The 16,937-nt window shown below is 46.0% G+C and overlaps 1 long non-coding RNA gene across 1 annotated transcript in view; it reads left to right on the top strand.

Annotated features, from left to right (window-relative positions):
• Positions 1-5,561, top strand: part of LOC141095361 (uncharacterized) — a 139,293-nt gene extending 133,732 nt beyond the window's left edge. Inside the window, exon 3 of the long non-coding RNA XR_012233359.1 lies at positions 4,789-5,561. This is a non-coding gene — a long non-coding RNA (uncharacterized lncRNA). The remainder of the gene's footprint in view (positions 1-4,788) is intronic.
• Positions 5,562-16,937: the final 11,376 nt, after the last annotated feature.

The following is a 16,937-nucleotide window of genomic DNA, read 5'->3' as shown; positions in this document are numbered from 1 at the left end:
ACTCGTCTGCAAAGCAAACTACTGAGACCTTCTGCAGACAGATGCAGTGCAATGGTCTGCAGCCTCTGACACATCCATGAAAGTGTTAGATTGGATAGCTTAGAGTGGCTCCAGTTGCATCACATTATCTTCCACCTGGTCCATTGCAGAAAGTGCAGAGTTGGCACCTGAGGACCATGGTCATCTGGCTTCCACCTAAACACCTTGGAATCACATGAGGATGATGAAACACAGTTTACACCTGCAGTGTCTTTCTAGTGTGTAGACCGGCAAGGGAGGCAGTGTTGAGGAGTGACTGCAATGTTTTGCGAGGGATGATGAGGTTCTAGAACTCACATGGAGTGGAGGCCATCCTAGAGACGTGTGGAGTTCAGAGGAAGAGGAGGTGGCTATTTTGCCAAAGCAGCACAAAAAAAGATGGAGCAGGGTGCAAAGGCACAACGGGCGACCACTAGTCAGTACGTTGGCTGCTGCTGCCCACCGCGTCTCTGAAATCAGCTCCCTGGTGAGTCTTTTCTTCAGGGTATATTCTGACAACAAGTGACTGATGATAAGCAATTTATACCATCATAGCCTGAAGTGAGGCATAAATCTTCTTAACCTGAGCACCAAATGCAAGATGAGAAATTTTAACTCCAAACACAAGGTGCAGTAGGGTACACACCTTAAAAAGCATGTCAGATTTGAGCCTTCTCTTGCTCCCTCTGTTGCTGCTGTTTCAATATTTTCCTCCCACTGATGATCAACAGGGCCAACTGCAACTCCCAAAGGGAGGATGTACCAAAAACCATACCAACAACACCTCTGACCAAAAAATATAGCTACTCTTACAGCACAAAATTTCTGGCCCCTGATAACTGTCCATTTCGCTCTCACGTGCTTGCACTGCTGCTCTCTGTTCATTTCACTGCAGACTTTCCCCGGGATCGGCTTCCATGTAGTCTTTTTATCTTTAGCCCTTACTTCTGGGGGCCGCCCTTCTGACGCTCTCACCGTGTCACTTGTAATTCCTGATGACTCTGCCTTCGGCTACACCTCTTTCACTCATTATCTTTTACTCTTACTCTACTTCATTTTGAAATGCACGCTCTTCTGGAACATGACTCCCTTTCTGGACCGAACCCTTGAATCAACACATCCCATCTTCTGGGTTGAACTTTCAATGGGCAGAGCACCTTTTAGTGCCCTCAGACACCATCTACTCCCACAATTGGCTGGACTTCTCCACCTCAAACCTCAGGTAACCTTCATTTTGGGATCCATGGTATTGGCCACCATCTTAGTCTCTTCAATTTCATATCTGCATCACCATCCACCATTTTGGAATTTATATACTGTACCATTTCAGGTTGTTCATTTTCAGGGGCTTCTTTAATTGCACCATGGGCATTCTTCACCCCGCTTTCTCCATGAGAGGAATCCGTGTCCTGCTGACTACTCCAAATGTAAAGGGTCCACGGTGGTAGACATGGGTGAGTGAAGTAAAATTGGCACCTCAGCTTGCTACTAAAATATGGGTACCTTTGGGTCCCTGTGTGTGAGGAGTGCAGTGTTTCAATGATGTAGATTTTCACTCAGTTCTGGTTCACCTTCCATGGTGTTAATTCTTTTAATCTTCAGAATCAGACAGCCACACCAGTTTGTACTCTAAGTCCTCTTTACTTAAAAACACTTTTACATACATGGAGTAGCATGTAACATGTTTTTCTTGATGATATTTCACAAGCAATGGAACTTTCACGTTGATGAGGGACACAAAGTTCTTACAATACAGATTACTGCAAAATGTTTCAGCCCTAAGGGTAACTTAGTTTCCTTTGAACCTTGACTTGTTCAAACTAACTGTTCCAGCTACCAGGCTTTCCTGGATCCACTTTCTAAACAAGGCATTGTTTTTCACTGAATCCCCTATTAATCATGGACCCAATTCCAACAAATAAGAACAGAGTACTATTCCATTATCCCTACCTGGAATATTCAGGCTTGGTTGCCTGCTTTGCACAATAATTTTTTTCCATGTAAACACTTTGGGCCAATGAAACCCTTAGGCAACAGCACTGGGGAGGTATCTCAAGGCAAAGTGGTGGCTGGGACTGCTGTTTGCAAGCCTCGTGGCGGACTGCCAGCTTGATCCAAAATCATACGAACAGCTTTTCAATGGCGTCTGCTGTAATGTATGTTACTGGATCTGAAATGTTGGCGCTGTGGGGGAAATGTGAAAACATGCACTGTGGGTGAAGTCTTTTATCCGATTCTATGGAGTCACTGTGGCCATGCTCTGTCCGTGAATTTTCTAAGTTGCTTCTGTGAGGGTACTGTGCCCCATACTCTTTGGGCGAAATTTGTAAGCTGCTTCTGTGGGGGTACTGTGCCCCATGCTCTGTGGGTGAAATTTGTTAGTTACTTCTGTGGGGGTATTCTGCCTTTTGATCTGCTGGAGACATTTGTAACCGGACTGCTGGCAGCAAGTCTCATGGTGGACTGCCAACTCAGTCCAAAATCATTCTACCAGCTTTTCATCAGTGATTGCTGTAATGTACGCTACTGGAGCAGAAATGTTGGAGCTGTGTGGGAAATGTGAAAACCTGCTACTTGGGTGAAGTTTTTTATCAGCTTCTGTGGAGATACTGTGCCTCATGCTCTGTGGGTGAAATTTGTAAGCTTCTTCTCTGGTGGCACTATGCCCCATGCTCTGTGGGGGAATTTTACAAGCTGCTTCTGTGAGGGTTGTCTGCCTTGTGCTCTGTAGATGAAATTTTTAACTGGACTGGTGGTAGCAAGCCTTAGTATTAGTTAAAATTTTTGTGTTATTCATCTGCCTTCTAATTTACCATGATTACTTTGATGAAAGAACCCCTTTATGTCATTTCCCTATCCACATTTGTTTGCAGGGCAATTTTCTTTCTATTACCCCTACTTTTCTTCCTTTGGCAGTCCTTAGCTATTACTCTGACCATTTTGCAGCCATTTTACAGCAATCAAATTCGGCCACTCATTGACTTATATGGCGATTGAGGTCTGAGGTCAAGTTTGGGTCTCAAACCGAACTTTAAAAAAAGTCTGGCCCAATTCTGAGTATTTTTCTATTGGCCTAACTCAGACATCCACGGGTCTGCTCTAGTAATAATGAAGTGAATCCTTTTATATTCTTAGCTAATCATGCAGCTTCATATATTCTAAGGTATCAGCCAACTCCTAGTAAAGATGATGTTTAGTATTCCCGATACATATATTGAAGCGGCACTGACTGAATGGTTGATAGTATTTGAGAGGAAATAATTACAGCAATAATGTAGTTTTTACAATCTGAGCTTTTGGAGTAGTCGTACATGAATTTTACATATTTCTAACTTGTTTGAAAGCTTTCCAGGGGAAACTTTCTAAATAATTAGCATAATTATGTTGTGCTTTACATTACATGCCTGTTGATCAGTATTTTAATCTGCTTCTTTCTTGATTAGGTTTGCGTATAGTTGGTACAGGATGTAAAATATAATCATTTGCACAGCATGAATATATTTTCCAAACCCATAAAATGAAGATATTGCCATTTTCTATGATTATTCAATGCTATAATGAAGTGGAAGTAATTATCCAATTTACTGTATTCTTTCTTGGCCACAATAAATATTTATTTATGTTAAAGTGAAGCTTTATGACTCAATTTACTTATATAAACATTATTAAATTGGGTGATATTTTTTATTGTTTAATATAGATGAAACTGAGTTTAATATCCTATCATTTTTTTTATATTGTATTATTATAGTTAATGAATGTTTCCATTGTGGAGTGTTGTTAAATATTCTTATCTCCACTGCTCAGTATATGGTTACAATGTTACTGGACTGAAGAAGAGGGTTTTTATAGTGAAATAAAAATTACTTAAAAAAATGAAGAAAATTGTGTTCTTTGTCATGATCATTCACACCATTATCTAACGGGATTCATGTAATTGTATTTTTTAGAGACTAACTAAGTTATCAGCTCTCTTGACATGTCTTCCCTTTAAATACAGCACTTGCATTTTTCATGCAGTAGCAATTATGGAGCATATCACTTTGCTTTGTGTCTTATTCCTTAGTAAGTCAATAATATCAGATCTCGAGGAGCCTTCATCAATCTGCTTTTTGCAGCTCCCATGGCAAAGGAGTAAACAGTTTAATGCAGCTCGTCACCCATTCACTTTAATAGTTGCTTAGTGTCAGTACTCAAGAATGGCTACTACATAGTTTACTGAGCCTTCCCAGCCATCGCAGACCCCCACCGATGTGATATTGGTGACCTATCCAAAGTATGTATAGTTATTTGTATATCGCGACATCACTGTGCTTATTTATTACTTTACTCTGACATAACTGTTTCTTTTCTGTATACTGTAACATCATTGTCTATTATCCTTGTCCCATCACATCCCTGTGTTTATTATCTACCACATGTCTGACCAAGCTTCCACTACATCTGGGTTTGACAGCCTGTTTCAGTTAAACTTTGGAGATCTGGGATCTGTTATCCCTTATTCAGTTCACCTGAATATTGCTGAAGATAGCTACTATATTTATGAGATGTAATTAGCTATTTAATGGCCACCATTGGTGAGGCTCTTCCTTATTTAAACCCCTAAGCAGTCTGTCTCTGTATGTCAGGTATTAGTTATACTTATCCTGGTTTATGCTTCTCTAGCTCTGCTATGAAACATCTTGCTTAATTCCTGTTACCGATACTGACATCCACCCTATCAAATCCCACATTTCTGATTTTGTTCCTGATTTGTCCTCCTAAATTCAGCGCAACTGACTCCATTAGCTAGATGCCACTCCATGGATGTAACCTAGGGTGCCTTGTGTAAGTCCAGATCTCTTTACTGCCAAGATACTCTGCATGTGAACCCTGAGAAGCACAGAATCAGTTTTATGACTTTACTGTGTTTATTATCTATGTATTGTGACATCGCTCTATACTGTGACATTATTGTGTGTATTATCTTTAGTCTGTGACAATGCTGTGTTTCTTTTCTCTCTACTGTGACATGAGTGTTTATTATTTCTGTACTTCAACCCCACTGTAATAAATAAGTTGTGACACCATTGTGTTTCAATACTCTGTATATCAATGTTTATTATGTCTTTTCTGTGCTATCAGTGTTTTTACCTTTATTTATTAGTGTTTAATATGTCTGTACTGTGACATCACTATGTCTGTACTGTGACATCACTGTGTTTTAACCTCTATTTATTAGTGTTTGATATATCTGTACTGTGACTTTTCTGTGTTTTGTTTTTTTCATTCCAGTACTGCAATACCACTGTCTTATGTCTGTACTGTGATAATGTCCCTACTGCAGCATTACTTTGCTTTTATCTTTGTACTGTGATATTACTGTGTTATGTCTGCATTGTGATATTCCTGTTTATTATCTCTTCACTGTGAGTTACATTCTGGGAATTTGTAAATAGATAGTCTCCCTCTAAAGAAAGAAATCATATGGAGAAAAGGTGTGAATAACCAAAATGCAAAGAGTGATAAATTAAAAAGTAATTTTTATTAACAACTCAATAAAATGATAGTATACAGTATTTTTCGGACTATAAGACGCACCAGACCATAATACTCATAAGATGATGCCACCAGTAGTGTTGAGCATTCAGATACCGCAAATATCGGGTATCGGCCGATATTCGCGGTATCGGAATTCTGATACTGAGTTCCGATACTTTTTGCATATTGAATACCGGAATCGGAAGTTCCCATAATGCTATGAGCCAGTTTGATTTGATTCAGCCAATGAGGAATCCTCAGACGTGTGGGCACATCCTGTTAGGCATGTTAACTAATGGCATGGCTGTGATTCGCTGCTGAAATGAAGTCATGATGAACTAAAAAAGCCGCCGCCGCCATTTAGGGTTCACTCTGCTGTGAATTCAGTTAGGGACAGGCTGCTGTTCAAGACTCTGAGGGACAGTTAGAGATAGTGATTTTCTATATAATATTGTGCTTTACCCAGGCTACATTATCAATCACTGTAGCTTTCTTTTGCCTTGCAGCGCTGTTCACAGCTGTGTGCAAGGTTTGTGTGAGTGCAGCTCACACTGTAGTGTGTCCTGCAGCCACCTCTGGTTGTAGGCCGCTCAGTGTGCATCACTGCCTCATACATATTTATTTTTGTTTTATTGCTGCTCATTTTTCATTAATTCTCCTATTAGTGTGCATCCATCCGTATCCATCTATATTGGTTGCAAACACTATAGGAGTAGACAGCAGAGCCTTTCTGCAGCCTTTCAGGGCTAGTGCCCAGTTCTCGGCACTGTCCACAGCTGTCTGTGAGGTCTCTGTGTGTGACTGCAGCTCACGTTGTAGTGTGTTCTGCAGCCACCTCTGGTTGCAGTCCGCTCAGCGTGTGTCACTGCCTCATACATAGTCCTTTTTTGTAGCTCATTTTTCCTGATTTTTTTTCTCCTATTAGTGTGCTTCCATCCGTATTCATCTACATTGGTTGGTTGCAAACACTATATAGGAGTAGATAGAGGAGCCTTTTTTCTGGCTTGTGCCCTGCAACCGCAGCCAAATTAGTATTAGCCTATTTTTTGGAGCCTCATCTATTGCATTGTAGGTTACCTTCCTGCATTGTAATAGCTCCAAAAAGTTTGTGAAACTATCGCTTTCACATCTTTGGTCACATCCTTTTTGTTTTTTATGAAAAAAAAACACGTAAATAAAGTTCACCAAACACTCCACTTGACAGTTGTGTAGGCCACATTAGCTCATATTAAAGTGGAGTCCACACACTTTATAAAATTAGTGTTTCTTATACCTGTTAGCAGCTGTTCAGGAAAAAAGCACACTAAGCCCCCCTTTGTACTTTTCTGCCTATCTTTATCAGTCTACCAAGATGAAGAAGGGAGGGAGTAAGGCTCGTGGGCGTGGAGTTTCAGCAGGGAGAGGACGTGGGGATTCTGTGCCTGCTGCGGGCACCAGTGACTCAGCATCCCCCAGTTTTAGCAGGCAACAGTCCTTTATGCTCAGCTTTGTAGGACCTCACCGTACCCCACTGCTGCGGGACGAACAAATTGAAGCCATTGTCGGATGGATGCTAGCTAACGCATCGACTTCAATTATGTCCACATCCTCTCAGGGCCAGAGCACTGAAGAGCAACTATCTGCCTCTTCACAACCTGCCAAATTGCCCAGGCAGTCAGAGAGCCCTGGACAGGAGCCATCTCTACTTCTGTTCTCTGAATCTGTTGGCTTGGAAAGAGGGGGCCAGCCAAGCAGCATTCTAGAATGTGAAGAAGAGGGAGTATGCAGTGATGTGTAACTGCTTGTCCCTCTGAATCTGAAGAGGCGGGTGAGTCAGTGCCTATGGTCAGCACACCCCAGTACGCATCAGACGATGAGACTCAGGTGCCACTTTCTGGTGCGTACTGTGCTGGCGAGACTACCCAGTAGAAGCAGGTGTTTGAAGAGGGGAGTGTAGATGATGAGGTCCTTGACCCATCATGGCGTGAGGAACAGGAAGGTGGTGGGAGCAGCTCTGAGGAAGAGATTCCCCGAACGGCCAAAACAGGTGGGAGAGGGAGGGGGCAGACTTGGTTGCCTGTAGCCTCCACTTCGGCACCCGTTAGGAGCATTCCTCTTCCAAAACAGGCGCTCCCAGGACTTGCAGTGCATGGTCCTTTTTTGACATAGTTGCAGATGACATTTGCTTTGTCAAATGCAAGCTGTGTAATCAGAAAGTCAAAAGAGGGAAAAGTGTCAGCAACCTGAATACCACAAATATGTGGAAACATGTGCAGACCAAGCACGAGGTGGATTTACAAAGACATACTGAAGACGTAGGCCAACCTACAGCACCACCCACCACCTCTTCAGCTCGTGTTGTAGCCTCTTCTCACACACAGCTGGTTCGGCTACCTCACAGGATCACCATAAAAGAACCTCTTGCACTGTTGTCCAGAGACCCAGTGACATTCCACCCACAGCACCACGTTCCCTGTCATCCTCACACTCCCAGGCCACTCTACAGCCATCATGTGACGGACTCAGCTCCTGCTGAACCCATTTTTTGAGTGGACCCTCTGGGTCGTGGCACCCACCCACCAAGGGCGAGCTGACCTTGTGAGAATCCACCCCCTATACAGGGAGTGTCAGGGGCAAGACCAAGGGGGTGAGCCACCACGACTGCTGGGACCAGACAGCCGGCTCAGGGGACACTATGTGAGTGACTGACGACCAGGGACAAGCAGGAAACCAGACAAGACAAGAGGTAAGTGCAAGATATCTTCATTGAGAATTTCAGGATACATTCAGTGCAAACGTAAAAACAAAACGTGCAGGGTGCGTGCATGGGCACGCCAAGGTCCATAGCATAGCACGTGCCAGGTGGCACGCCTGGGTATGGGTAAGGCACAATGGCATCGGACTCTGGACCGCTGGCAACGATTGAAATGATCAGGCATCAGGCTGCAGACATCAGCTCCAAACCTCAGGCCGCAGTCATCCGGCTTATGATCTCTGGCAGCAATCGGCAGGTTCCGGGCATCCGGCAGGCAAACCAGGGTTCAGGCAAGGAGGCACGACAGATATCCAGGCGTGGTGCGAGTTAAAGAACATGCCAAGGTCCGAGGCTAGGTGCGTGTGTAGGGGACACGCCAAGGTACAAGGCTAGGTGCGTGTGTAGGGGACACGCCAAGGTACAAGGTTTAACCAACGAGACAGGGCGCATGTGTAGAGACATGCCAAGGCACAAAGTAACAAGCAAGACAGGGTGCATGTATAGAGACACGCCAAAGCATAGGATACAAGACAGAGTGCGTGTATAGACATGCCAAGGCACAAGGTACAAGACAGAGTGCGTGTAGAGACACGCCAAGGCACAGGGCAGGACGCGTGCTAGGAGCCACGCAGGACGCACAACTCACTGGCCAGTGCACACGGCTGTAACGCCAGCACGAGGCACGACTAAGGCACAGGAGGTGGGCAAAGGAACTTTCATGCTAGGAGCCACGCCAGGGTTCAAGACAGGGTGCGTGCTAGGAGCCACGCCATGGTTCAAGGCAGGGTGCATGCTAGGAGCCACGGCAGGGGGCACGCCACACTGGCCAGTGCACACGGCTGTAACGCCAGCACGAGGCACGACCTTGGCACAGGAGGCGGCCAAGGGGAACCCACGCCGGGGTTCAAGGCAAGGACAAGGCAAGGAAGAAGGTACGGAACACAGAGCAGAACATAGGCAGAAACAGAGAATCAGACCAGAGCGAGAACAGAGCTAGCAGCGGAGTGTAGGCCGAAGCCCAGAGCCGGGCCAAGGAAGAGCCTTGGGACTAGCCTAGAAACGCGCAAGAGAGCACAATAGGACAGATTCTAGCAGTGGAGCGTAGGCTGAAGCCCAGAGCCGGGCCAAGGAAAGACCTTGGGACTAGACTTGGAAATGAGCCCTGAAGAGAGGAGAAATGGTGCGTGTGCCAGGGAGCACTACAGGGCGCCATAGGAGAGAGCGAAGCAGAGCAAGCAAAGAGAGAGACCATAGGGAGGAACACAAGGCAAGGAATAGCAAGGCAGAGAACACAGGAAGGACTACAAGTCAAAGCATAGCAAAAGCATGACATGGCAAAACAGGCAAGGCAGAGAACACAGGAAGGACTACAAGTCAAAGCATAGCAAAAGCAAGACATGGCAAAACAGGCAAGGCAGAGAATACAGGAAGAACTACAAGTCAAAGCATAGCAAAAGCAAGACATGGCAAGACAGGCAAGGCAGAGAACACAGGAAGGACTACAAGTCAAAGCATAGCAAAAGCAAGACATGGCAAAACAGGCAAGGCAGAGAACACAGGAAGGACTACAAGTCAAAGCATGACAAGGACAAGACATGGCACAAGACAAAGGGAGCGACCAAGCAGACATACAGCCCTGCTGGGAAGCAACACAATAATCAGGCCCTGAGCATAGGAAGGGGCGGTCTGATATAGGGCATAGCACCTCCTCTTCTGGGTCAGGACCAGGGGAGAACTTCCAATTCAGATGCCCAGGACCACCGAGTGCAGTCACATGATCAGGATTCCAGACATGAAGAGATGATTGCAGAACCAGTGCTGAAACCTAGGCAGGTCACATGATCAGAGTTCCAGACATGACGAGATGAATGCAGAACCAGCCTATGCTGGACCATAGGAAGAACATGATCAGGGATCCTATATTGACGAGATGATCACAGAAGGCAGAGCAGAAATGCAGGCATCTTGCAGCCCAACAGTCATGAGGTGAGTGTGCACACTGCTCTAGGGAATAGCAGGATAGCAGACATGAGATGCGCGTGCACACCGCTCCAGGGTCATGAGGCAAAACAGGCATGGTGGACGTGACACATCGGTAGCACAGGCATGGGAGAAAAGGCGGCCATACTCGTCAAACCATCCCCGAGCACAGGCTCTGAATGCTGGCATTGCAAAACTACTGTCCCTTGAAATGCTCTCATTCAGGCTGGTGGAGACTGACACCTTTCATAACTTCATGAAATTGGCAGTCCCACAATACACCGTGCCCAGCCGCTTTTATTTCAGCAGGCAAGCCGTCCCTGCCCTGCAAAAGCATGTGGAGGGAAAAATTAAACATGCGCTACTAAACGCCATCAGTAGCAAGGTCCACCTGACCACCGATGCGTGGACCAGTAACCATGGACAGGGACGATACCTTTCCCTCACTGCCCATTGGGTCAATGTTGTGGAGCCGGGTATAGATCTTGAGAGTGGCACTGTACGTGTTCTGCAAACTCCAAGGATTGCAGGAATCCAGTCTGTACACATTGACTCCTCCTCATACTCCAGTTCCTCTGAATCAGTGCTGCAGGAGCCTGTTACAACCGATATGAGCACAGCCGTGGCCAAACGTCAACAGGCCGTACTGAAATTAATTTCTTTGGGGAATCGAAGCCACACAGTGCAGGAGCTCTGGAGTGCCAACAAGCAGGAGAGCGACGTGTGGTTTGTGCCAGCGAATCTCCAGCCAGACTTGGTAGTGTGTGACAATGGCTGAAATCTGGTGGCAGCTCTGGGCCTAGGCAATCTCACTCACATCCCATGTCTGGCACAAGTGCTCAACTTGGTCATGCAGAGCTTTCTGAGGGACTATCCGGATCTTGATGCACTGCTGCACAAGGTCTGCATAGAGTGCGCTCACTTGCGGTGTGCCAGCATGGCAAGATCGCGCATTGCAGCTCTGCAGCACCGATTCCGCCTTCCGGAACATCGCATCTTATGTGACCTACCCACCAGGTGGAATTCAACATTTCATATGTTGGAGCGGTTGTGTGAGCAGCAGGCAGCAGTAATGGAGTACCAGCTGCATCAGGCGCAAACAGGTCGCACTGTGCGCCGGTCACACTTCAACACCACTGAGTGGGCCTCTATGAAGGACAACTGCCATGTTTTGCGTGCCTTCGATGACTCCACGAGGATGGCGAGTGCAGGTGATGCACTAGTCAGCATGACTGTCCCCCTTATCTGCCTGCTTCAAAAAAACACTGCAAGCACTAAGGGAGGAGGTTTTGGAAGAGGTGGAGGATGAGGAGTCACAAATGCCATCTGCTTCTGGACAGTCTGCGCAACGTGGTTCCTCACAAAGTCCTAGGCAGGGGACACTTTGTGAGGAGGATGAGGAGGAGTCAATGGAGGAGGAAGACATCTCTCCAGAGAAGGGAGGTACACAATGCTCTAGTAGTCAGTATGTAGAGCAAGGGTGGGGTAATGCAGAGCAGGAAGAGATGACACCTCAAGCAGGGGACAGCGTTTCTTGGGCAGTTGGCAGTCTGCAGCACATGGTTGATTTCATGCTGCAGTGCCTGAGAAACAACCGCCGCATCGCCCACATTCTCAACACGGCTGATTATTGGATGTGCACCCTCCTAGATCCTCGCTACCGGGACAACTTACAAAGCCTCATAACACAGTTGAACCGGGAGCGTAAAATGCGGGAGTACCAAGACACACTGGTGCATTCCATCATGTTCTCCATTCCACCCGAGAGCAGTGCTGCTAGTGCTTTACAAAGCAGCTTTGTGCGTCGAGGCAGTGTAGGAAGTTCTGCACAAAGAGGGAGCAGAGGCAGCGCCTCAGCACAAGGCAAGACCAGTATGGCCCAAATGTGGCAAAGTTTTGTGTGCCCGCCACAAATGTCTACACATCACAGACGGCTCCAGTCAGCAGGAGGCAACGTTTTCGTCAGATGGTGAAAGATTACATGTCTTGCCCTGTCAGTGTACTCCCAGATGGCTCTTCCCCTTCAAGTTTTGGGTCTCTAAGCTGCATACATGGCCAGAGCTTAGCCAGTATGCATTAGAGGTGCTGGCTTGCCCTGCTGCTAGTGTATTATCGGAAAGCGTCTTTAGTGCCGCAGGTGGTGTACTAACAGACCATCGCACGCGCCTATCCTCCGAAAACGTTGACCGGCTTTCTTTTCTGAAAATGAACAAGGCCTGGATCTCGCCGGAATTTGCCAGTCCTCTTCCAGAATAAATAATTGGTTGGCAACAGTATCCAGGTCTCCTGTTGTGTTCATGTTTCTACCACCTGAACTGTAATCCCTGGGCTCCAACACCGCCAGTTGTTGCTCAGAAGTGCCGTCTGTACAGAGAAAAACACTAGTTCCTGTGTTAGTGGGGTTCAGTAACGCCAGATGCTCCCCTGCTGTGTGTCCGGCAATATCTCCTGCTCCCTCCACATTCAAACTACATCGGATTTTACACTTGCTCCAAGTAGGCCTCAGCCTACTCCATGAATGACCCTGGGCTCCAACACCGCCAGTTGTTGCTCAGAAGTCCCGTCTGCACAGAGAAAAACACTAGCTCCTGTGTTAGTGGGGTTCAGTAACACCAGCTGCTCCACTGCTGTGTGTCCGGCAATATCTCCTGCTCCCTCCACATTCAAACTACATAAGATATAAAACTTGCTCCAAGTAGGCCTCAGCCTACTCCATGAATGACCCTGGGCTCCAACACCGCCAGTTGCTGCTCAGAAGTGCCGTCTGTACAGAGAAAAACACATGCTCCAGTGTTAGTGGGGTTCACTAACGCCAGCTGCTCCCCTGCTGTGTGTCCGGCAATATCTCCTGCTCCCTCCACATTCAAACTACATCAGATTTTACACTTGCTCCAAGTAGGCCTCAGCCTACTCCATGATTGACCCTGGGCTCCAACACTGCCAGTTGCTGCTCAGTAGTGCCGTCTGCACAGAGAAAAACACCAGTAGTGGTAATGTGGACAGAGCAGGAGACATTGCCGGACACACATCAGGGGATCATCTGACGTTACTGAACCCCAGTAACACAGGAACAAGTGTTGATTGTGCAGATGGCACTTCTGAGCAGCAACTGGCAGTGTTGGAGGCCAGGGTAAATACCAGAGACAGAGTGGAACCAGAGGCCAAATTGGAGCACGTTTAAAATCAGTAGTAGTCTACAACAGATATTAAACTTGATGAAATCAGGCCTCAGCCTACACCCTGATTGACCCTGGGCTCCAACATCGCCAGTTGCTGCTCAGAAGTGCTGTCTGCACAGTCAACATATGCTCCAGTATTATTGGGGTTCAGAAATGTCATCTGATCCCCAGCTGTGTGTCTGGCAATTTCTCCTGCTCTGTCCACACTCACACAACTACAGATTTTAAACTTGCTCCAATTAGGCCTCTGTCTCCACTCTGTAGTATTTTCCCTGGGTTCCAGCACCGCCAGCTGTTTCCCGGCATTGTCTTTGGCACAGGTACTCCCTCCTGCCCAGCCTGGTTCCAGCGCGCCTGCTGTTTCCGGGTAGTGTCAACGTCACTTTGCCACCAATACGTTGTCCTGTCGTGTTGCGGTCGGGTTAGCCGAGTCTATGGTGCCTGCAGTTTATGGGTTTCCCATGTGGGCTGCAGGATCTGGCAACAAAGGCTGGTTCCGTAGTGCCAATAGAACAAGCACCCCCTGTAGGACTGTGGGTTTTGGTAACTGTGGCCGGCTCGCAGCCTTGCAACTTTGTTTTTCATGGGTACCTTCTGCTACCCACCCGGGTTCCAGTACTGTCAGCTGGTTCTCGGCAGTGCCTTTGGCTTAGGTGCCTCCTTCTCGGTATCTGAGTTCCAGCAACTTCTGCTGGTCCTTGGTAGTGCTTTCCAGCACAGGTACCTCCTTCTTAGTAACCAGGTTCCAGCACCGTCAGCTGGTGCTCGGTAGTGCCATTGGCTCTTGTTCCTTCTGCTGCCCCTCCGGGTTCCAGCACCGTCAGCTGGTCCTCGCTAGTTCCATTGGCTCTTGTAGCTTCTGCTACCCATCCGGGTTCCAGCACCGTCAGCTGTTTCTCGGCAGTGCCTTTGGCTTAGGTGCCTCCTTCTCTGTATCCAAGTTCCAGCAATGTCTGCTGGTCCTTGGTAGTGCTTTCTAGCACAGGTACCTCCTGCTTAGTAACCGGGTTCCAGTACCATCAGCTGGTCCTCGGTAGTGCCATTGGCTCTTGTTGCTTCTGCTACCCATCCGGGTTCCAGTACCGTCAGCTGGTTCTCGGCAGTTCCTCAGCTTTCTTGTACCTTCTGCTACATTTCCAAGTTCAAGCTTTTGGAAATGGGTTTTGGTTATCACTCTGGATCTCCCTGACGATGACCCTGAAGACAGCGACCCTGAAGACCACCCCGAAGAAGACGACGACCACGAAAACGATGACCCTGAAGATGACGAAAAGGAAGACCACCCCGAAGAAGACCAAAAAGATGACCCTGAAGAAGATGACCAAGAGGGCAAAGAACATGAAGACAACCACCAAGATACAGAACAACAAGAGACAGAAGACCAAGTAGCAGAAGACCAAGAAGCAGAGGAACAAAAAGCAGAAGAACAAAAAGCAGAAGAACATTAAACATAAGACTAAAAATCAGAGCAAAAGATATTATCTAAATTATAAGCTGAAGAAGACTAAGCAGTGTATGTGGGTGAGTCCGTTCCTCCTCGTGGTGACCCTGGAAAATGCCTGCTGCTGCAGGCCAAACTGAACGCGTACAAATCCTGTTGTAAATCTTTTGTGACAGGCAAAACGGAAGGTGTAATCTACAAACTTTTGTAGATAACAACTACAGGAATGACTATCAAAAATAAGAATATGATGAAGAAGAAGAATAGGAAGAAGATGAAGTAGAATATGAAGAAGAATAATAGCTGAATAAGAAGAACATGAAGAATGTAAAAAAAAAGAATAATAGGAAGAAGGTGAAGAAGAAGAAGATGAATAAGGTGAAGAAGAAGTTGATGAAAAAGAGGCTGCTTCTGATGAGGATCATGAAGAAGAAAGTGTGGGAGAAGTAAAAAAGAAGGTGAAGAGCATGGAAGTAGTGAAACATACATATCTGACAAAATATAATAAAGGTTAACATAGTCAATATCTTTGTAACTCCGAACGTCTTTAAAAAAAAAATTATTCCTGCTATTCCATTTGATTGGGCTAAACCTCTATGCCTTTAATGTCTCCTCCACCTCCCGTAATACATTCTACATTATTATTAGTTGTTTTTCTTCATGTAAAATTAACCTACAAGGAAAGAAAGGGTTTTTTTCAATTCCGATATTTCTGTCCCATTGACCTGCATTGGTTTCCGGTATCGGAATCGGCGATATCCGATACTTTTTGGGTATCGGTCCGATCCGATATTTCACGATATCGGATGGTATCGCTCAACACTAATTATCACTGTGTTCAGGAGAAATTGCTTAACAAATTGTGGGGTTCATTCACACCTATTACCACAAGTCTAAATTATAAATTTGGGGCTTATACAGAATTTCAGTGAAAAAAAGGTGTTTTTTTCACATCTATATTTAAAGTTTAATGAATCACCTGTAGGTTAAAAAATATCAGTACACCCCTAAATGAATTGCTTTGTGGGTCTAATTTCCAAAATAGACTGGTGGATAGTGTTGAGCATTCCGATACTGCAAATATCGGGTATCGGCCAATATTCGCGATATTGGAATTCCGATACTGAGTTCCGATACTTTTTGCATATCGAATACCGGAATCGGAAGTTCCCATAATGCTATGAGCCAGTTTGATTTGATTCAGCCAATGAGGAATCCTATATAGGAAGGAGAGAAGTCCGGCTTTCAGGATCGCGCTGTTCCAGTCCAAAGTTCACAAGGAGTTAATCCAAGGACCAAGCAGTGATTATAACTTTCTTTTTATTCCATAAACTCTACGCGTTTCGTGTACACACTGTACACTTCCTCAAGAGCAAAGTTACCTTTGCTCCTGAGGAAGTGTACAGTGTGTACACGAAACGCGTAGAGTTTATGGAATAAAAAGAAAGTTATAATCACTGCTTGGTCCTTGGATTAACTCCTTGTGAACTTTGGACTGGAACAGCGCGATCCTGAAAGCCGGACTTCTCTCCTTCCTATATATGCAATTCTAGTGACCGGCTGATTGCTGCAGTTCATCGGATCCTACCCATTTGAGCTTATGGTTGTTGTGTTTCACACAACTGAACCAGGTGAGTGGATCCATATCTGTTGAAACGTTTATATCATTGGATAAGACCCTATTGTGCGCTTCTGTCTCCCCCTTTTTTAATGAGGAATCCTAAGAAGTGTGGGCACATCCTGTTAGGCATGTAGGCATTTTAACTAATGGCATGGCTGTGATTGGCTGTGAATAGAAAACCCAGCTGCTCCTCCCCCAGACACACGCTGAACAGTGATCTATGGAAAGTCAAACTAGTAAGGGAGGAGGAAACGACAAGTTCTCATTTCAATGCCAGAACACATTCCCCCTGGACGTTTATCTTAGAAGCAAGACATGATATCTTGGAAACCTTGCAGACTAGCCACAGAAGGTAAATTACTTATTGTCAGCATTCTGCAGCCTAGATATGCACTGAGATTATGTGAAAAGCCTGGACAACCTGTTCTGTTATGTATTTCCGCT

This window comes from Dendrobates tinctorius, unplaced genomic scaffold, assembly GCF_039654945.1.
Source record: "Dendrobates tinctorius isolate UK_male_01 unplaced genomic scaffold, ASM3965494v1 ptg000069l, whole genome shotgun sequence".
Taxonomy (NCBI): domain Eukaryota; kingdom Metazoa; phylum Chordata; class Amphibia; order Anura; family Dendrobatidae; genus Dendrobates; species Dendrobates tinctorius.
Note: the sequence above shows the minus strand (reverse complement) of the source record. Positions and strands in the feature narration are given on the sequence as shown.